Raw genomic sequence first — 22,776 nt, 5'->3', positions numbered from 1 at the left:
AGCCACAACTAAAATTGACAATAAATCTTTTCAAAACAATAATGCATTTGTAATTTGTAATATATTTCTTTGTGCATTTTTGTAATAATAATAAAATAATCATCTATATTTTCTTTAATTTATTTTATTTTAATAATTAATAAATTAAAAAATAAAGCGACTTGTTTACTTACAATTTGACTTCCTCCAATTAAAATCAATGTCGATGTTTCACATCCGCCAAGCGTCCCGTGACGGCAATTTAAAAAAATCTATATCCCATTTATTTTGTTTAAATTTTACGTAATTACCGTTACCGTTCGATAAAGTCAATCATGAGTTATTGCTGAATAAACTCCATAAATTCGGTATAGGTGGTTCACTATATAAGTGGTTTAATAGTTACTTGACCGACAGATTACTGGCTGTTAAAATTGATGGCACATTTTCATACAAATTCACTGCTACGAGTGGTGTTCCCCAGGGATCACACTTAGGACCAATCCTGTTTTTATTATTTGTCAATGATGTATTGTATATTTTCAATGATGTTCAAGTGTTAATGTTTGCAGACGACCTGAAATTATTCAAAGCAATCAGAAACATTAACGATTGCCATATATTGTCAAATAACTTGTCAAGATTAATTATATGGTGTCGTGATAACCGCTTGAAACTTAACATAAGCAAATGTCAAATTATGAGGTTTCATCGAATAAAGTATCCAATATTTTTTGATTATTCCATTAACAACATGTCGTTAGTATCTGTCTCGGAAATTAATGACTTAGGTATTTGGTTTGACACGAAACTTAACTTTATCAAGCATATTGAAATAATAACCAATAAAGCTTTGAAAATGTTGGGATTTATTTTAAGGGTATCTAGTGATTTCAATAATGTAAATACTGTAAAAACATTATATATGTCACTAGTAAGGAGTCATGTAGAATACAATTCCACGGTTTGGTCCCCAAATTATGAGGTTCATTCACATGCGATTGAAAGAATCCAAAATAAATTTTTAAGATATGTAAATTTCAAAATGGGCATTCCTAGAGAAAACCTAAATTACGATAACTTACTTTGTTCATTAAATTTAATAAAATTATCTGATCGCAGAATTATTTCCGATTTAACCTGTTTGTATAAAATCATTAATTCAATGTTTGATACCCCTGATTTATTATATGTAATCTCTTTTCATACTCCAAGCAGGTCGGTTTCAAGACAGTACCTACCATATTATTGTAGCAATTCTATGTCAACGTCCCAATATCATACTCCTATGCGACGGATTCAACAGCTAGGAAACAAATACTCAGATGTTGTTGATATATTTAGTACATCAATTTCAATATATAAGCATACCCTATTGAAGTTTTTTTTTTCATCGAGTAGTGGAATATTTGAATAAAGGTATTTAATTTGATTTGACTAACATATAATAATTTTGTCAACTGAAATAGAAAAAAATATTTTGGATTTTTTATATGTTGTGCCTGCATTCTGTGTAGATCAAATCAAGTTGAGTGATATTTTGACTTTATATTTATTTTTCTGCAATTGTTTTAATAGTCGTTTCCTGCACTATTTTCATGTATAATTTCGTAAATATTTTTTATATATATGTATGTAAAAGCCTTAATAGGCGTGAAATAAATAAATAAATAAATAAATAAATAAATAAACTACCAGAAAGCAGTTTGTCAATAGTTCTAAAAAACAATCCATAATCTTTTCAAAATTTAGGATCGGTACTAATTATAAAATTATTTTAATCACAATCGTAAGAAAGATATTTACAGAAAAAAATAAAAATACAGAGAAAAAATAGTAGATAGTAGATGGAGACGATAGTTCAATACTACTATTCCATGAATGCGATGTAAAACAAAATAGAAGACAAACCGCCGAGCAATAAATTGATTACAAACAATAGCCTCGTGATTTTATAAGATACGAGAAATATATAACTACGATTACTACCTAATATTCATGGCCTTATTTATATCAGAACTAGGAACAAAAAATATTATGTAATTCTAGCAAAAATTCTTTTGAAAATATTTTTTCATCGTCAAAATATTATGTAGAAAAATATAAAATTTTACGCATAGCAAAAAAAAAATAAACACAATATATTACATAAGTTAATCAATTTAGTTAAGAAACATCTGCTACAATACTGAGTTTATGAACGGTAAACCAAAATAAGATACATAAGATGAACGGCTGCGCGGCCTTCACACAAAACATAAATTTGGATTTGAGGCCAAAATACCCACCAAAAGTGAAAATAAATTATTTAAATGCAAAAGTATAGTACGGATATGGGCTACTTTATTTGTTTGTTTTTTAAATTATAAAATACAGGCTATTAAAGAATTACAATTTATATGTTCCCCATAGGCGTATTTACGTTTTTAATAAACCCGAAAAGCTTTTAATAAATTGTTCAAATCTAAAGTTTTAACTTGAAACAAACAAAATGTCCATCATACTTTTTTTATAATGTTTAAAAATATTTACTTGATTTGCAAATATATTCATAATTTATGAAAATTTATTGCTACAAGCCAAAAATGTGTATATTCTTGGTATACCTTATATTATATAATGGGAATTAAAATCGCTTGACAAACGTAATCTAGAAACGTTCGATTTCAAGCACAATACTGGTTTTTATTTATTTTGTAAATAATTTTATAAGAAAGCAAAAAAGTTAATCAAATGAAACTGTCAGAGATAATCTTAGCTATAATACTGTATTTTTAAAAGTTGTTTCCTTTATGAGTTCATACATTTCTATGAAAAAATATTTTTTTTAGTAGTTAACATTTATATTTTTTATTGAGTAATTTATTTTTTAATTTGTATTCTACTCAAGCGAAACGATAGGAAAATCTTCAATGTCTAAAGAATATTTTTTTGGTATTTATAATGTATACCAATTCGTTTTTTTTTCCTTTTACAAAATTTGTATGTAGAACCAATTAATTAATTAATTCGATAACACCACCCAACTACCTTTATGTTTTAATCTTTTTTAATTAAGTATATACACCTACCAAGTATATACACCTACCTATTATTTTAATAAGTATGCTAAAAAAAGTAGTTAACTTTATGTTTTAATCCATTATATTAATTTTTCTCTTCTCTTTTTGTTCTTTTTATTGCAAAATATATATGTAGGACTATAATATGTAATGAAAACACCAGTTACCTGTGTTTAAGTTTTAATCATTTATTCTTAAGTATATATATATATACCTATAATTTAATTATCAATATGTTAATAAGAATGCTAAACAAACATCAGTTAAATTCATGTTGTAATATTTTTTTTATTTTTATTTATTCCCTTCTACTCTGTTTTTCTTTCTTTTTTTGTACAAAATATGTCTGCTAACTAATTCATTAATTGCCATAAAACGTGAATTCCTCCTAGTTGGACAGTAAAAAAAAGCTATATAAATATCGGACTAAGTTAGTAGTAAGCAGTACAACGTGGCGATTTGCCGTCGAAAAAGCAAGCATCGAATCGGCTTATTGTTTATGAAAGATAATTTCAAGCATTCCCGACACGAGCCCGCGTAATAGCTCCTCCAACATGAGCACATTCTTTTTGATCGCTCCTCCCACGCCGAATGAATAAAAAGACGGAATAAAACAGTATCAAAAGTTTGAGCCTAGACTCACAAAGGCGGAATCAAAAAGTAAAAGTTTACCCCGGGAACAGATGACACGAGCGGTGTTTTCTTTTCTTTTGTTTATTCTACCAATTCCCCACAGAAGCTTTGTAATGGTTTACCGGGGGGAAGCAATGTTTGACGTTTTGTTTTACTTGATCGATAAGTAAATCGGCCGATAAGTGATTCTAATGGAATTGAGTGCTGCACTTTAATAAATAACTCAAGCGGAAAGCTAGGGAACCGTCTATATACTATATACCCTACCCACCCCTGACAACCCCACGGTGTAAATAAATTAAATTCATTAAACAGAACGATGAAAACGAATCCACAGACAATGACAATCAACCTTGACTCGTCACGAGATATATTAATCAATACACGATCCAGAATGTAAATGTTGTTTTAAATAGCGTTAGCTATTTAAATTAATTTTATTGTGAAAACGAACAGTTTGCCATAATTCACAAGGTTACGTAAAATATGCATCATAATTGAACCAATAATATTACTTCGCTGATGTCTCTTAATTATTAGTGATTACTAGCTGAGGTGTACACAGCTTTGCTCGGGGTTATGAATGGTTTGGAGTAAAGTGTTGTGGTAGTATCCGAGGGTCTATTTTTAAGGTGGAGATGATATTATTCCAAAGAATTGAAAAGTTTACTTTTTAAAAGTTTTTGTTTTACTTGATCGTGCCACGTCCTTCTCGGGCGTGCCCGACTTCCACCATTCACTACTGTATACCGAATTGGTAGTTATAAAAAACTACATAATATCGACTCTATTCCAGTGCAGAGATAATGCGAAGTCTACCCCGGGCGTCCCCGACTTCTCCTACCATTCAAAACGAATCTCTCCTGGCAAGAACAAACTTTGAAATTTTCTGCGAAATCGGTTCAGTAGTGTTAGAGTTTATAGGGGACTAACAAACAAACATTTTTATGCACATAGATAGATAAAATAAAATGATAGTTAGAATAGAGCTGTATAAGACGACTGAAGCCGGAATGGAATAAATTCTTTAAGGCGATGCAATACGTAGTAATGCAAAATCATGTGTTTTTGGTTTGAAAATTTGGTCGCCTAGAAATGTTTCAGATGCTTTAATTAAATACTGTGAGTAGAATACATCTTGGCCTTTAAAATAATCGAGTATTTTTTAGATAAGTCTTTTTATAAGCCCAGAAAAAAATAATGCATAAGGCCTATGAAAACTGCTTTAAAGTTCAAAATCTCCTACTTACGAACCCATTTTCGGTTATGATTTTATTGTATAATGTTGCAAATTAAGTTATTTATAAAATGATCGGAAAAAAAATTAATATTTATTCCTGAACAACCACAAAATAAAATATAAGGCACTTTTTGACCATGTTTTTTCTTGCATAAATCAAAACAGGCGGATGGTGTTAAACGGGAATTTAAACCTTATCGCCATCTACGTAAGGGGTGTTATTGATAGCGGCTCGATTTAAAATATTACACGACGTAGTGCATCGCCTTAAGAAAACATGTGGAAAAGCGCCATGATAAAGAAAAATATCCTTTACTTCCAAACCTTTTTCTGCCTCATCTCATTTCCGCCTGTCTTATAATAATTGTAGAATTACAATCCCTTATGCTCCTGGCAGCGATACCTACTTAACTACTGTGGTATCATATAAAAAGTCTTCTTCTTCTCCAATTTAATTTTTCGTCTGGGGGTTGGTTTTTAAATATAAAGTAACTAGAAATTCAATTATAATTATACTGAAGGACGGATTGAAATGTTTTTCTTTCCATTTGACGGAAGGCTAGCTTACTATTGCCTGAGGTGAAGAAACGAGGCTAACTGATCTCTGATCAGAATGGTACTTTTTATTTTAAGAAAGGTATAAATATAATTTTACACAAACTCGAGAAACAAGGTTTCCTCCTCGTGAAGCTGAAATGTTGACTAAAAACAAAACTATAATAAACTCAACATGACAAAATAACAGAGACGTGTTTACAAGAGAAACCATGTCAGTAGGTGTTGTTCGTGTCTTTCTCGATTTCTCTCATAATGTACACTCCAAATGATTCCATTCTAAATTTAGATCAAGTTTGGTAGCACTACAACAAGAGGGTCGTATTAAATGTTCGGAGTTTTATGGGGGTATCGGAAATAGGTGGACCTTTTCGACGAGGTCGGTGATACAAAGTGTTTTGAAATTGGGTAAGGTTCGTTGTTCCAAAGTCAGGTTTAAGCGAGAGATGGCGTGACGGAAGCCATTTTGGAAGATAAGCGGTCACAGAGATCTTCTTACCGCAGATGGATGGGGATGAGAAGAAGTCGGGGTAGTAGGAATCTCTCAGCGGCAGAAACACTCTATTTTGAATTAAATTTAGATTTTTTTTAAATTATGTTACAGCCAAGTAAATCAATCCAAAACTATTTAAGGGTAAACAGAAAATACGTTATAATCTAACGCGTTTGTAGACGGTGGCGTTCGGTTTGCTCGAGGCTTACATCTTAATTAATTCTGACGTAACTCCAATAAAATATTGGTAATATCAACAACTCTGGCCGCTAGAGGCGCTAGTGTAGCACATTGACGCTGACATACCTTTAAATGGCGGCAAATTAAATTTATTTTGTACTACTTGACTTAAATGTGTTTAGCGCTTCGTTATTTATTTTTATTTTGATCAAAATTAAAAAAAAAAACATATTTAAAAATGTCCAAAAAAGTAGATTCTGTGTGTGCAGTTTTCGGATGTAATAATTACAAACAACAAAAAAACTCCCAAGTCGTTTTTCAGGATGCAAAAACGTTGACCGATTAGTTATAATTGTGGGGGTTGAATTGATAATAAATAATTAAATACAATAAATAATAAATTCCCTATAATATTATTCGGCCTTCATTATAGATTACATACATAGAATTAGTGATAATAATTGTTATATTTATATATATATATGTAACATTTGTTTGCCTTTCTAAATCAAAGACAGACTTAATAGCCGTTAACATTTTATGAATGAGCAAAAACAGCAATAAGGATGTATGTAGGTTACCTATTTTTTATCGATTTCTTATCGTAAAATATTTCACATAAAATCGAGTAAAATGTATGAAAGAAAACCAAGGCACACCACTCATGCCGCTAGGAGGCACTAGTTAGCACGATGCCATCAGAATGTATGGGAAATGTCAGAAGTTGGAGGTATCAATATTATAGGGTATTTGGTTGCCGGCGAAGTTTCGACCAATATACCGGTATTAAATTTAGAAGGTCAATATTGATTAAAAAAATGGACTGTAGTTCCTTGTTCTGTAAATAGAAATAAAAATAGTAAATATTTACTGAGATTCTCTTTTCAATATTCAATGTACCCACAATAGACAATATATATAAAAAATATTCAATTCTACAAATTTATAAAGAAATACAGTTAAATAACTTACAATTCAATTCATCAGTCAGATATCAAAAAACTATCAAAATCCCAAAACTTAATACAAAGCACACACAAAATACCTATCTCTATCTAGGTATAACATATTTTAACATCCTTCCATTATATCTAAAAAATATTGAAGATATTCAGGAATTTAAAATAAAATTAAAAAATTACCTAAAACTACTATAAAAGTCCATATCTTACTCTTATTATTATTTCCTTCAAATCTTGAAACTGTATTATTGATAAATCTTGCCTATTTCTTACTTATCCCTTTGGTTTTGCAAATATATTATTTACTTACTTACATGATTCCATATAATTGAGCTAGGATTCACTCACCAAACACAAGAGCCTCGTCTCTTTATGGTGAGGAAAAGCTATTATTATTTACCTTGATAACACTGTATAATATGTATAATTGTATATTTATTGTAAAAAACATACAAATATTAAATAAATAAAATAAAAAAATAAAATAACATTAAATATTCCATATTATTGTACGTGGTCTCGTGCACAACCGACTTGTATTGTGGCCGCGGAGACGTGATATATATTTTATCTATGCCGAAAACCACCCGGCAGCAGGGTGCAGTGTGCTTCCTCGTTAAAATCAGCCGGTTCCAGCCCAGTCAAATAATTATGCTTATAACTTATAATGAAAGCGTAGTGCATATAATCTGAGATGTGAAATAACTGTAATGTAAAAACTATTTTGTAAGTAAAAAAAAGGGTAAATTTAAAAAAAAAGGGCTGAAAATACCCAAAATAACAAATAAGTATGGAAGCCGAACGCTGGAGTACTGTGTACCAGTAATTTTTAATAAGCTCAAAAATAAATTTGTTTTTTCAGAAAATAAGAGTTTAAACATGAAAACTGTAAAGATGTGGCTTATAAATGAAAAATCTGTATATCTATAAAAAAATAGAGCAAACAAAGAAGATAAGGAAAGACATTATTTGAAAATTTTTAATTCTAATATAAATGAATGTATTTATTTTTTTTCCTTTCACTAACAAGCTTTGTATTTCCAGAAAAAAAAAAAAAATAACATTTTTCACTAAGTTAACTATAATTTTAATTCTATTGCATTGTGCTACAGTACGATGTTATTCACTTTCAATGTGTGTTATCGTATAATATGTATTACTTTTGAATGTGTGTTATCTGTGTGCTATATTGTCTTGTACTTTTGAATGTACATTATCGTATTGTCATTCAAAGTGTTTGTGTACTTGGGACGCTTTAGTGAGTTCTATGATTGTATGTGTAATGGTGCTGCCACACGCAAAGCTCACATCAACAGATAATATAAAGCACAATAGCGCTCGCCATACAATCCCATACAGACCCGACACACGTAAAAAGATAACGCGCTATAAGTGTGGTTCTGAACTTCGCTAACCGAATTTATTTTACGTAACCGCTCCCGACGCGATATTTGAAAAGTTATGCGTCCCCCTCTCCGCCGTAAAAAGGAGAGGGGGTCATTTTAATTACGGAGCTACCAACTAAGTTCCGTGTTCCCTTTGACAGCCATGACATAAGCAGCCTAATAATGCATTTCTTATTTATTATGTTAGCTCATATCGTCATGTGTGCTAGTAAATTTAGAAACATAAAAAAAACTTTATTTGGCAAACATACTTAACATATATTTAAAATATGAATATAATCAATATTTGAATTTGAAGTAAACAAATTTTCGCCCTTTCAAAATTAATCATATTTTTAATCTCAGTATGTTTATATGGTAATATCATTCGGTTTTTTGATAAAGTTGGAGGGCCTGATAACTACATAGAGAAGCTTCTAGTTTGTTCGTTTGTTGATTGTTTTCAATTGTTTTCCTGGGTAATCTGGTTTGCTCTCGTCAGCTCTCGTGCTCTCTTCTCGTTCCCTGCCCTGGTGTTGGTCCTTGCCGCCTTTGCCTTCGACATTTTTGGAAATCGACGTGAGCTTATTTTACAATAATTTATTATATGTCGCTTTCGTCGATCGGCGTGCGAACTGCGAATTTCCTGATTCGACGGAGAGGTTATGTCAGGTTATGTGAAAATGCGCTATTTACGCGCAGATTCTTTAAAATCTAAAACGTTTATAAATAGCATTTATAATTATATAGTTGGCGGCATCATCATCTGAGGATGAGCTGTCCAACAGATCCAGCAATAGGCGACAAGTATCATCCATTTCGAAAACGTGCTCAAGCTGTCAGTAAGTAAAGTTGTCACTTTGACAGATGAAATTATGTTCCTCGGCCCCTCTCGAATTCAACTGACCCCCTCTCCTACCATAGGAAGAAATATTTGATAGCGTCGTGTGTCGGTAAAAAAGATGATGCGCTGTACATTAACTTTTGATGTGAGCTTTGCGTGTGGCAGCAGCTTAAGAGTCTGTTACTTATTTTATATAACGGGAGATATTGAATTTAAGATATAAATATTGTATTATAATTGTATATTGAGATAGAACCTGCAGACAAGCAGCAATGTGGCAGCTTCGTGGGACTATCTACACATTGTCTAAAAAAATAAAAAAATGTAATAATTTTCAGTCAATAAAGATCAACTTAAAAAAAAAAAAACAGTAAAAGTTTAATTAATAAAAATACAATTTATTAAAAAAATGAGTTGCTTTTTATAATTGTTAACAGTCAGAAGTTTCCACCAAATAAATGGCGTTGATTTAATTATTTTATTAAAATAAAATAAAATAATTATATCAACGCCGTCTATGAACACGTAGATTATAACGATCGTCGCGTTAAACCTTTAACCTTCAGGCCTCTGGTATATTGAACGTTATATTTCTTAAAGAAGCTTGTACATACACAATCTATACAAATAAAAATGTAAATGTTGGTTTGTTCAAAACCAATTGCGTTAAAATTTTGACATAACACTACATTCAAATATGCGTGTTTTTATATACATATTTTATATGGATGTCGCCTGTGACAACTAAAAAAAATGCTTTTCTTAAAAAACAGCGCAATCTGTTGAACATAAAAGCAACACGCGATATTATCTCTCTATCTGCACAGACAGAATGAGCCACATAAACGTGGCGGGGTACAGCTTGTATGAATATAAATAAATTGTCCATACAAAAACTCAATTCTTTCAAGAGAGGTACAAATATAATACGGGATTGAATCAACAATATATTATTGTATTTATATGTCTTTTTTGAAAGAATTGAGCTATTTACATGGATAAAACTATTTATTTGTATTACATAAGTACATGCGCAAAAAACCATTTGATCGTAATGTTTAAAAGCATAACTTGCAAAACGTGTTTTTTCATAATATAATGAAATTTGCGCCGTCTACGAACGCGTATATTATATTATATGTATTTTGCTTTTGCCCTTAACCCTCAAGAGAAGGGTTGAATTTTATTAATATCTCGGAGCCATTTAATATTTTTTTTAATTTGGAATTTTCATGGACAGTAACGAAATGCGTTAAAAACTACTAAAACCTAGCTTAACACGTTGGACATTGAAGTGCAACTGAAGGTAGTGCTAATTTTACTGTAGTGCTAATGTAGCCAGCCGTACAATACGGTTAACTACTCTTGAAGAATCGAGAAATACTGTAGATTTTCAGAAATCCACAAATTAATGCGAAAGCGTCGATAAGAATTTAAACGTACCATGAATTTGTTTTCGAATATTCATTACATTATTATTCAAAACTATATTAGGCATTTGAGTTGTTTGGTATCAAAACTGGTCAGATCCAAAATTAAAAAAAAAATAAACCAAGTATTGATCAAAAGCTGCTGTTGTATGAAAAATAGTCAAATCCAGCACTTGTTTTGGTGTTTCCTGAAAATTCACCTAAAGTGGAGTTGACCAGTTTTGATACCAATTGACACATTTGCCAAAATTGAAGAAAATAACAGAAAAAGTGTGTACGTAATTTATGAAGGTTTACTTTTAACAATGTAATGTACTGTACTGCACATTGTAATCCCACAGTGATTTTTTGTTTCTTAACTCTTGGGAATACACCAATACTTTTAAAATAAAAATATATAAATTATTTTTGCATGGCAAAATCTAAGAGAAATTTCATGAGACTAGCGCCATCTTTCGAAATATTTCCGTGTTTTTAAAAAACCGTCGTAGCCAAGGGTTGTTTTCCGTAGAGCCGTAGAAGCTTATAATTAGCCCCATCTGTGGATATTTTGTTGAAATATTTCGGCATACAGTACCGCCATCTATGTAAAAGTAGTGTAAACTTATTCAAACTTTAAGCCGAAACGCAAACCGAATTGTGATAGCGGAGACTCACACCTCATAAAACAAAGTATTTCATGTTTATTCCAACAGATGGCGTTAAACAATGTCTGGAAAATTAAAGTGTGCTGTGATAACAATAAACTTTCGTCCTAAAGAATTGTTTTTAAATTGTATTACATTTTATGTGGTAGAATTATTGTAGAATGAACTTACGTTTAAAGATGCCGACCGGCTGCCCTCGATGGTGAGGTACAGGAACGCCCGATAAGGATTCAGTCTGCAAAAAGAAGGAAAAATATAAGATTAACAATGTTATTTAAAAATATATTTTTTCATATAGCTACTATGTTGTCATCACTTACGAATATTTTAGAAACAAATTAGATTTATCAGCTGCATCAAGACAGTATGTTTAATATTATCTAACTAATTACAGGCAAATACAAATATTTACAGATACAAATAATAACTAAACAGTGTGATAAAATAGACAAAAAGGAAACGGAACACTATAGGATTAGGTAAATAGGTACGAAGCAGTGATGGAAAATTGGTACATTTTAAATTTTCTTGCACAATGTTAGTTATATTAATTTTACAGCTAAACTCCACAAACGCAATAGAGGGTGCACTTACTTCAATGACTGAAATCTTAAAACTCAATTTACTTTCAATAAAATTATGTTTAATGTGAAATTTTCACTGTCAAAATTTATTTTTGGTGTTGCCCTAATGATCTATACTGTAATTCTGTCCGAAACGTTGACTAAAGAAGGAGGTATCGCAACATATAATAACCCCAAATAAAAATCTCTTTTTCTCAAGAGTCCCAACTGTTCCCATCCGTCTGAAGCCAGTAAGACAATGGCATCCCGAATTGGGGTATGTTGTGAGGCTGAAGGAAGGTTGGAGAAGAAGGAGATGGGGAAGAGGAAGGTGGGGAAGTACAAGGCTATTCAGATCTGGTCACCAAACATGGCCAAAGCCATTTCAAGCAATGTTTCAATAATGATTGGTGGTCTTACACCAGGGCGATACTGAGAGTATCTTCCAGTCTGGAAAGTGCCGCAAATATACCATACACGGTGTCCGGGGGTAAAATGCGCTAACTTCGGGGGGTGATGTAAAAGAGATAAGTAACTTCTTTTCGAAATTCTTTTTGAATGTTCATTTTTCCGTCAGAAATATTTTTCCATAGAAAGCCTTACCACTCGACCAAGGAGGCCGTCATTAATAATAATAATATTTGGATGATTTGTACAGAGCCTTTTTTGAGAAAAATTACCTCAGGGACGCTGTACAAATATATAATATATTTCTACAATGATCTTCTATAAAGATTATGTGTGTTTCGTTGAATAATGGCATCATAAGCAAAAGGATAGCTAAGAATTTGCAAGTCTCATTCTGATGTGTGACTTGCAAATTCCCAGCTGGTTTAATGCTTACGATGGCAGAATAGGATGAAGACTTCTGAAATAGGACGATGAAATCTTCTATTTAAATATTTGTTTGTTCCATTGCTTCCAAATTTTGACACAAAGTTGCTTTCAAATACGCATGTGTTTTTATACCTATATTATATAGATGTTACCTGTGACAGGTAAAAACACGTTTTTCTTTAAAAACAACGTCATCTGTTGAACAAACAGGCTTTTTTTAAAAAACAGCATCATCTGTTGGACAAACATGCTTTCTTCTAGAACAGCGCCATCTGTTGGACGTAAAAGCAACACATGCTGTTGTTTCTCTATCTGCACAGACAGACTGCGCCACAGCAACACGTGGCGGGGTACAGCTAGTTTAGTATAGTAACATTATGATTGCAACAGTGCGGCTTCCGTGGTCGAGGGGTAATGTTCTGTACTTCGAATTCTGAGGACGCGGGTTCAAATACCGGTATGTGCATATAAAGTTTGTTTAATTTATTTATGTTTTATGTAGTAAAATATTTAACTAAAAACAATACGTAGTATTTTTGCGGCATGATCCATAGTGGACGATAGTCTCGGAAAGACCACCAATCAGAATGGAAACGTAACCAGATCTAAATATCCACCTATTTCCAACTCACCTGAAATATCCTTACATTGAAAATATCTCCCGAGTAAAAATAAATACCGCCGACAGGAATTGAACCCCGCACCTTCTGATTGCCAGTGAGGTGTTCTGAACCACTAAGCTACGTCACAAGTAATTATTGCACATAACAATATGTTATCCTTTGTGCCATGCATAAAAAACCTTGTCTTAGGCCTTGCGCGCACCACGATTTTCTGTATCACGATAATTTTGTCGCAGAAATGCAACATATTAGTTAGTAAGTATGTGCGCGCATATACGACAAATAAATAGTTGCGATTTTAAAATTGTGATTTGTCACATTTTTCCGCGACAGCGCGCGACGCGATTGTCGCAAAATAAAATTATAGCATTTGAAGTTATATGGACACGCGCGCACTGCGATTTAAAATCGCTACCTGACAACCTTTCTTCAGCTGAGATTGCATTCCGCCATTTAGTATTATTGTATGCAATTTGAGGTCCAACAATTCTTAATAGTTTGTCAAATGTCTGAATCGTCATTCTATAATAGCCAAAGAATTTTTTTGGATACTGTCGAAGATCATTGTATTTCAGATAAAAGAAACCTTTAACATATCTTTCTGCTGTAAAAGGATGAGTCCAGTATTTATGTTTTCTTTTATTCCTCCTCTTCCGAAGAAGCAAAACAATACAAGCAATTTGTTCGAAATCCATGTTGAGAATGAACAATTATCGCAATTTTAAATCGCGATGCGCGCAGTATTATTTTTGCGATTTATTGTAGCACGATTTTAAAATCGTGTCGCAAAAAATATAATCGTGGTGCGCGCTAGGCCTTATACACATTAGTTTATCATTAAAAAAAAATAATAATCTGTATATATTATTGTGGGCACAGCTATCACAAAATACACTAATGCATTTGCAAATTTAAAGGTTATCAGTCTTTATTTGTGGTAAATTGATGGCCTGATGTAATTCCAGAGAGTTTAAATAACAATATTATTGATGAAAGTCAAAACATAATTTATGATGAGTATATGACATTATAAATTGAAGGAAAAACACTGTAACCATGTTTCTACTACTTATAGTTTTAATGCCAACCACATTTCGCTTCAATATTTAAAAGTAAACTAACTTTCGATTTATTTATAAACTAACATTTTTTTAAATAACCCATATTGATAAAAATTCAGGCTTTTTGAGGATGGTTATAATACAGGTTTAACCACATAGAAACAGACTTATATTTTCATATGCCATAAAAATATTTGAGTTGTTGATATCTCAAATATTAGTTTTTACAATATTACTAGCTGTACCCCGCCAAGCGTTGCTGTGGCTCAGTCTGTCTGTGCAGATAGAGAAGCAGTAGCGCGTGTTGCTTTTACATCCAACAGAATGTGCTGATTTTTAAAAAAAGCATGTTCGTCCAACAGATGGTGCTGTTTTTCAAAAAAATAATGTTTTTACCTGTCACAAGTGACATAAAAGCATGGTTTTACTTGTCACAGGTCACTTCTATACACTATAGGTATATAAAAACACAAGCGTATTCGAATGTAACGTTGTGTCAAAATTTCAAAGCAATAGGTGAAGAACTTTCGGAGATTTAAGATTTTGAACAAACAAACATTTTTATTTATATGTAGAATAGATAGATGAGTGTATTGGTTTTGTTTTTTTAACCTGTTATCTGTCACAAAATCGCAAAGATTACCATTTAACCTACATTGTAAATTATCAGTAGCAAAAATCAAGTAATGTTTGCATTTGTCAATTCAAGTCGATTTTGTGGCAGTTATATGATAAGAATTAATTTTCGGTCACACGGTTTGTGTTAAACTGATAACTGAATTTTATTGATAATGCCCAAAATATACAATAACTTAAAACTGCTAGTTCTGTAACAGTAGGCCTTGTAAAATTCACAAGTAGGTACTTAAATAAACCCACCAAATTATAAATCATAAACTATTTATGTAACATTTTTTATTTCAAGGAATTATTCAATTTGTCCGAAAAAACATCACTATCTCAATGACACAAAATTATTATTCTTTCAAACTTTCTTCATACCGGTAGGTAACATTACATTGATTGTTCCGATGTGACAAATTGACAACTCAACAAGTAGGGGAGCCACTCGCAGGTTAAAAAGGTAGTATCGGTACCGGAACGTAATAAACAAATTAACAGACAAATGAAATGCCAAATGGTAGAGTAAAACAGGTCTCCGCTACACTCAATAAATAAATATAAAAATGAAAAATAAAGTACAATATTGTCCAGTTGTCACTCTTGATGACATGACTGAATGATCTGAAAACAGGGGGACTACTCTGTATCTTTCGGGTTAAGGCGAAATAGGTAGACTTGACCTGCAATTTGGAATTTTTGAGGCCACTTTTAGACGTATGGACACTTTTCTAGAAAAAAACACAAATTGATTTCGAAAGATCGTTATTTTATCTTGTAAAGTAAGATGTAAAATTTTGAAAAATAATATTATTTTCATATCATAATAAAGTGTTACCGTTGGACGATGCGCAGATTTGTTGCATTTTCAAAGGTGAAGTTGTATTATACAACAAATATTTCAAATCATATAATAATACAGTATAAACAATCAATAAATTATCTATCATATGTATGTATAAGAATTTTGTTTTTATTTCAAATAAAATTACTAATAAATAAATCCGAGCACGCGTTTTGTGACGAAAATCCCTCAATTGGACTATTTATTTATGGTCTTACAAATTGGTATAGTTCAAATTTTTTTAGAAAAATAATTTACCAAGACATTATTGAAACATTAAAAATAATTTATGACCAAAAAATATATTCAGTATATAATAGTAATTAATTTCGATTCGCGTTTGTTGTTTGTTCATTGTTTATGATTATCCCGGCGCAAGCCGAAATTTTATCACTCTCCGCTGCGACAGGGCGGCGAGCGGACGTCTATTCCACGCCAGTCTACTTGATAACATTTTAAAGAAATTCCTCGCTTAAAAATGAGGAGGAAAATACCCTTGGAAAAAAGTTTTATTAGATAGCACAAATTACGACATCAAAAACGTACGTGGGAGATATATTTTCAGAAAAAACAAAGGTTAGTGATATTTAATTATCCGTGTACATTGTACGTACTTATATGCTACAGAGTCGTTCGAAAGAATCAGTCAGAATAAGCACATATTTTTTATAACATTTGGCGATAATTTTTGTGTTGTTTAATTTCCAGGGAAAAGAATCAACTATGGACAGGAGTTTATGTCTGTCATCGTTTTTTCATGTATAAATGTTAAAACTTATGCCAAAGTACGTGGAACTGTTTGTGATTGGTAGTCAAAAAGTGCCACGAACCAAATGAATTTCGATTCGTGATGTGCGATTCAAATCATTTTTTTGTTCATAATTTATATTTTATTGTCCAATTCACTATTACATTGGTATAATTCAATAGTTGAGTGGGCATAGCGCTTGGGTCTCACCCGAGCGTCGCGTGTTCGATTCCTCGGCTGGCTAAGTCCTCCATCACAACACAAGCAACATTTTCGGCTTTCTGTGGTGGTAGTAGGAGATTTTCAAACATTGTTGGGTTATTCGTAACCTGGAAATGTTTGTCTTTCTTTTTAAAAAAAAAAAAAAAACATATTTAATATTTTTTGTGTTACTTTTTGTCAGTTTCATAATGTCATATTGTGAATTGAGCTTCTTGTTTTAGGAAAAAAAACAAGGTTATTTTTGACATACTAACCTATGATTTTTCAATCGAAATTTACTCGTGAACTTAATAACATTTCGAAAATTAGACGAGTCAGGTCGCTCCGTTAATCATGAAAACAAATACATGAAAGCGATACAATATTATGCAATCGCATAACTACATATGTAGGTAGGTACCGTAGAAAATAGTTGGAAATAAAACCTAGTTTTAATATATATACTACTTCAGTTGTAAGGAATAAACCCTATTTTCAATGTCATACATATCAAATCAAGTAATACTTTAAAGATAAGTATTAGAAATAAAACTTACCGGTAATACCTTTCGGACAAACGAATAAATAAGTAAAACAAAAGATTTTTACTCACCTTTGGAAAACTCGTGTAAAATATTTAAAAAAAACAAATTAAACAAATATTTGAAATTTTTTTAAATGTATATTCATATACCTACATATTTTATATCTACCATGTCAACAAACTGCATTTGTATTTATTTATGTTTACTCACTCCGACGTATAATTTACAAATATGTATGTAACTACTTATTAGGAAGAAAGCTACAACCAAGAATTTAACAACAATAATTGTTATTTCATCGGAACCATGCTGTAGTTTTCACAGCCGCGCGAGTGTACGGCTCGCAGCGGAATGAATTCGGTATTTCTGTCTCGGTCTAAAAAAACGTCCGATCGCGAGACCGTCTTTTAACGAAATTTGAATTCTGGTCCGCAGGTTAAACCGCCTTAACAAATCAGTAAGTTCGTAGTTTAACCTCTCCTTGCCGGTGCTGTCAACTGAGTGAATATTGTCTCCAATTAATAAAATATCTCTGTAAATATACTAAACACAGAGTTCAAATTTTAGTTAATGCTCCGCAATACATTTGTGTATTGCATTAAGTAAATACAATATATAAATATTTACCGAGTGTACAGCACCGGAGGACGGGGAATTTTTGAACACCGTAAGGGAAGGGTTAATAAGGGTTTGTGACGTGGCTAAAGCGGCAGCAGGAAAGTTTCGAAAGATACAAAGAAAGCCCCCAGAGCTGCCATCTGTACAAAACTGATATTAAATCTCTCCAAATAAAGTGAAAAAAATTATGGCTTAAAAATATATACATATTCCTTCAGATCAATAAACTCTGATTCTGAATATATAAGTTTTATTAAATATTATTTATATTTAGAATTTATAAATCATCTTTTAACTTTTTGTTTGCCGGATATAATGGAAAAACAATTTTTAAGGCTTCAGAGAGGTGCCATTAATAAAATTAAAAGTGGAATCTAAAGTTTTATGAGCCCGTTGATTTTGTTTTTCATACAGTTTTCAAAGCATTATGGTCAAAATCACATCGCAAATTATTCTTACAACGATAATTTTAAAATGCACGCATATTCTCAGGAGACCCATCGGCAACTAATAAAATAATAATTGGCGTATTCGAAGAATTCAAAATTCCTACATTTAAATGCTTATTTATGAAAAATTCAATTATTCAAATTATAAAAGAATAAGATAAATACTCATTCATAGCTGAAAATCGAACCAGATTCAAATATTTTGTAATTTTTTTACTTTGTAACCTACCTAGTTATATTATTTTTTCGCAAATGTACACTCCTCTTCCATCCACAAGCAAATGCTTTTAATGGAAGTGTAGTATAAATTAAAAAAAGTATGACTTATAAACATTGTATATTTATTGTAAAAAACACAAATAATAAACAAATACAAATGCAAAAAAGAATAAAAAAATAATGAATCCCATTAAAACACACGGTTTGTATGAATGAACTGTTGATTCATAACAACCAGTCTACGTGAGTTATATATTTTTGGTCAACAATATCTAAGATTTATCAAGTATTGGGGTTTTTGCAGAGAGAACCTTTTTGTGGGGAAAATGGTAATTTCTGGATTATACAACCATATTGAAAATCATAATACATATTTACAATACTTGTGAGAATTGTCACCCCGGAAACCATTTATTGGATATCCAACACCTCTGCCATAGGTCACCCCAAGTCATTATTTTAGAATAAATGCACTGTGCAAAATTATTATTGATTACTTGTAATCGCTTCGAGTTCGAACGATGAATGAACGAACAAAATGGAAGACAGAAATCTGAGTAATTACCTAGCTCGATATATGAATTTTTTTAATAATAATAATAACATAATAGCCTAGCGCTGAGTAATATTTGAACATTTATACGAGTGTGTATCTTTTGACCTTTTTACTACAAACATATTTAACTACTTTAACATACTTTACGTATGTACTGAAAGCATGCTCGACGAAAGTATATCGAGACCGCTCACATACGAGTGTGTCTCATTCCAATCTACCAATAAGCCGGGAGTATCTACCTACTCAACTTAATATTTTAAATTGTATAATAACGACGGCCTCCAAGGTCATGGGTAAGGCTCTGGAATAGCAATCCGGAGGTTGCGGGTTCAAATACCGGCATGCACAGTAAATTTTATTTTAATGGTCTGTGATATTTCACAATTTATTTACACATTTAAAATAATACATATATTTGCTGCACATTTCAGAGTGGAAGATACTCTCAGTATCGCCTTAGTATAGGACCACGGACCACCAATCAGAATTGAAATATTACTTGAAATGAGTTTGGCTGTGATTGGTGACTGAATAGCCAGGTACATTCCCACCTTCCCTCTCCTTCCCTCCCCACTACCTTAAACTTCACGACATACACCAATTGGGGATCCCATAGTCTCAATGGCTCAGATGGCCGAGAGCAGTTGGAACTTTTGTGCAGTATTCACATTAAAAAATAAATAAATAAACCACGAGTATTCTTTAAAATTGAATTTTCAAATTGCCCTCAGAATATTTTAATAAATTCTATTATTTAAATACACATTTTTATAATAATTGTGATGTGAGCCTCACTGGGATACTCTATGAACTGAGGCCCCGTTTTACAGTTCATATCGTTGGATTTTTGTAGGTTGCGTTGGGTTAAACCTATGTGGATGTGATCAAGAAAGTATTGGAAATGTTTCGAAAGTTTGAACAAGTTTGAGAGAGGTGCGCTATGCCACCATAATATTATTTTGTATATTAAGCAACTCTTTTGACAACACATGGTTTAGTATATCTCATGAAGAAAAGTATGGATTTAAATATTAAATAAATAGCAGACAACTTCAACGTTTAAAAAAATTATGTTAAGTAGAACCGGATGGAAAAGATTAACCATCTGTAAAAAAACAAAGGTAAGTTTTATAAAAACATGCCAAAGAGTACCACACCAAAAAGTCGCCATTTTGTAGATATTTATTAAAAAATAGTAAATATTGAACATTTTTAAGGGCGGGCAAATTAATTATTGAATAGAAACAAAGAACATTTATTATAGATAGTGAAGTTAAATAGGTTACAGGGGTACACTGAACTTTCGATTTGTAATATGGCAAAGATCAACATAGGAGTAATAATGAAGCATCTCTGATGAATAACAATAATTATAATGGCTCACAGAGATAACATAATAGTAAAACGAACTAAATAATTTAATATTAATTATAAGAGAATGTATTGTGTTTCTTTATACATTAATCTTACGATTTATGTTGTCTACCAGCAATGTGATATCCTTAAAATTTACATTGAATTTTATTTATTTATTTAGTATAGAATATACATCTGATGTAAGCGTAATAAGTGAGATTAAGAAAGGGAAGCTTAGATGGTTTGGGCATGTAGAGCGAATGAGCGAAAAAAGGATGCGAATGCGAATGGTAGCAGAAGTCGTGGACGCCAGAGGAAGACATGGCACGATCGAGTGAATCAGATACTCGAGTAGGGCCATGTCAAGAGTCAGAATAATAGAGGAGTATGTATGAGACGATGTATGAAAGTGAATGAGGCAAGAAGTGTGCGCCAAGACCGAGTAGCTTGGCGGTCAGTCCTCTCTGCCTACCCCTGCGGAGAAACGGCGCGATGGTTAGTTAGTTACTTAAAATTTTTTCACTATCCATGTATGTGGAATATCCGTTTTACGACTTTTTACCATTCATTTTATAGTAAAAAATGTATAGTAAAATAATATATATATATGTATATATATTATTATATATAGTTTACATTTAAGAATCTAAGTAAGAATCGTGGCTCCCTTACCAGGCACAAGAGCTTCTCTTCTCTGATAAGGTATACATGACCAATTATGAACCTAAATATTATATTTTGCAAAATATGTATGTATTAATGTAACCCATGTGATCTATATTAAAATAATAAAAAAATAAATAAAAAATCTATATAAATAAAAATTTAAATTTTTGTTCAAAATCTTAAATCTCCGAAAGTTTTTCAATGATTGCTTTGAAATTTTGACGTAATTTTGCGTTCGATACACATGTGTTTTTTTAATACCTATATTATATAGATGTCACCTGCTTTTTTTAAAAAACTGTGCAATCTGTTGGACAAACGTGCACCATCTGTTGGACATAAAAGCAATACGCGATATTGTTTATCTGTCTGTAGAAACAGACGCCAGCGCGTGGTGGCGTCCAGCTAGTGTTTTAATAAATATTTCGAGCTACAATATTTTAATGCGAAAAAGATGAAGTGCAGCAAGAACTTTGATGATAAGAAGTAATGTTTGTTTATCTGAATAAAATAAGTGAATAATTACTCATGGAGGGAACTAATGATACTATTAATAACAAGACAACCAATTCAGGAAACTAATACTTTTTTTGAAAATAATACTTTTATTGGGAGTTTATATCACTAATAATAATGAGAATAAAGAAAAGCAGATTAACATATGATACCAATGATAGGATAGCCTTGATAGGAAGAAGACTGAGATACCTGGGTTGGATAGTTATGTTGTGGAACCAAGAGTAGAGAAGGTTATAAAATAATACTTGTATTGGGAGTTTATAGCGCTAATAATAATGAGAATAAAGAAAAGCAGATTAATACATGATACCAATGATAGGATAGCCTTGATAGGAAGAAGACTGAGATACCTGGGTTGGATAGTTATGTTGTGGAACCAAGAGTAGAGAAGGATATAAAACGACAGCAACTGAAGCGGACTCTAAAATGGCAATATAATATCAAGTTGTATAGACATATAATTGCAAGTTGACCACAAGCAAGGATGAATAAGCACACCCATATTTCGGTACTATGCATAATTTGATTGCTAATAAACCCCCTACAGACCACTCAATTTGGTTGGTTCAACCGTTGTGTGTCAATTGTTGAGGGTTGCATACAGATAACAAATAAAAATAAATTAAATAGGTATGTCTACTGGTCGTGAAGTTTTAATAGATTTTATATAATGGCCTACAGAGCTCCGGGCCAGAAAGGCCCCTTTCTCTTTCATAATAAGTTTATCTAATGGTTCTTGGATGAGATTTTTTAGGTTTTTGTTAAAAATTATTTGCAGGAACATGGCTGCAATACGGGGAGATTTTTTTTACATAGGAGTTGTTTGGGTTTTTTATAAGTGGTATGTACGTTTATGTCGTACGTTGTGAGGCAATTGATAGACAAGTTTACATCTCGGGAATTCCCGCGTACAACGTTTCCATGAGACTTAAAATGT

General features: G+C 31.8%; 1 protein-coding gene across 5 annotated transcripts in view; it reads right to left on the bottom strand.

The window, feature by feature from the left end:
- The window catches only part of Lar (tyrosine-protein phosphatase Lar), a 538,153-nt gene that overhangs the window by 303,675 nt on the left and 211,702 nt on the right, over nt 1–22,776 (bottom strand). For all 5 annotated transcript variants that reach the window (XM_089633273.1, XM_089633274.1, XM_089633272.1 and 2 more), the window contains one exon: nt 11,582–11,645. The gene's annotated coding sequence lies outside the window, so the exon portion shown is untranslated. The remainder of the gene's footprint in view (nt 1–11,581; nt 11,646–22,776) is intronic.

The sequence above is a fragment of the Hesperophylax consimilis genome, chromosome 7, assembly GCF_061612785.1.
Source record: "Hesperophylax consimilis isolate HC1 chromosome 7, BYU_Hcon_1.0, whole genome shotgun sequence".
Taxonomy (NCBI): domain Eukaryota; kingdom Metazoa; phylum Arthropoda; class Insecta; order Trichoptera; family Limnephilidae; genus Hesperophylax; species Hesperophylax consimilis.
Note: the sequence above shows the minus strand (reverse complement) of the source record. Positions and strands in the feature narration are given on the sequence as shown.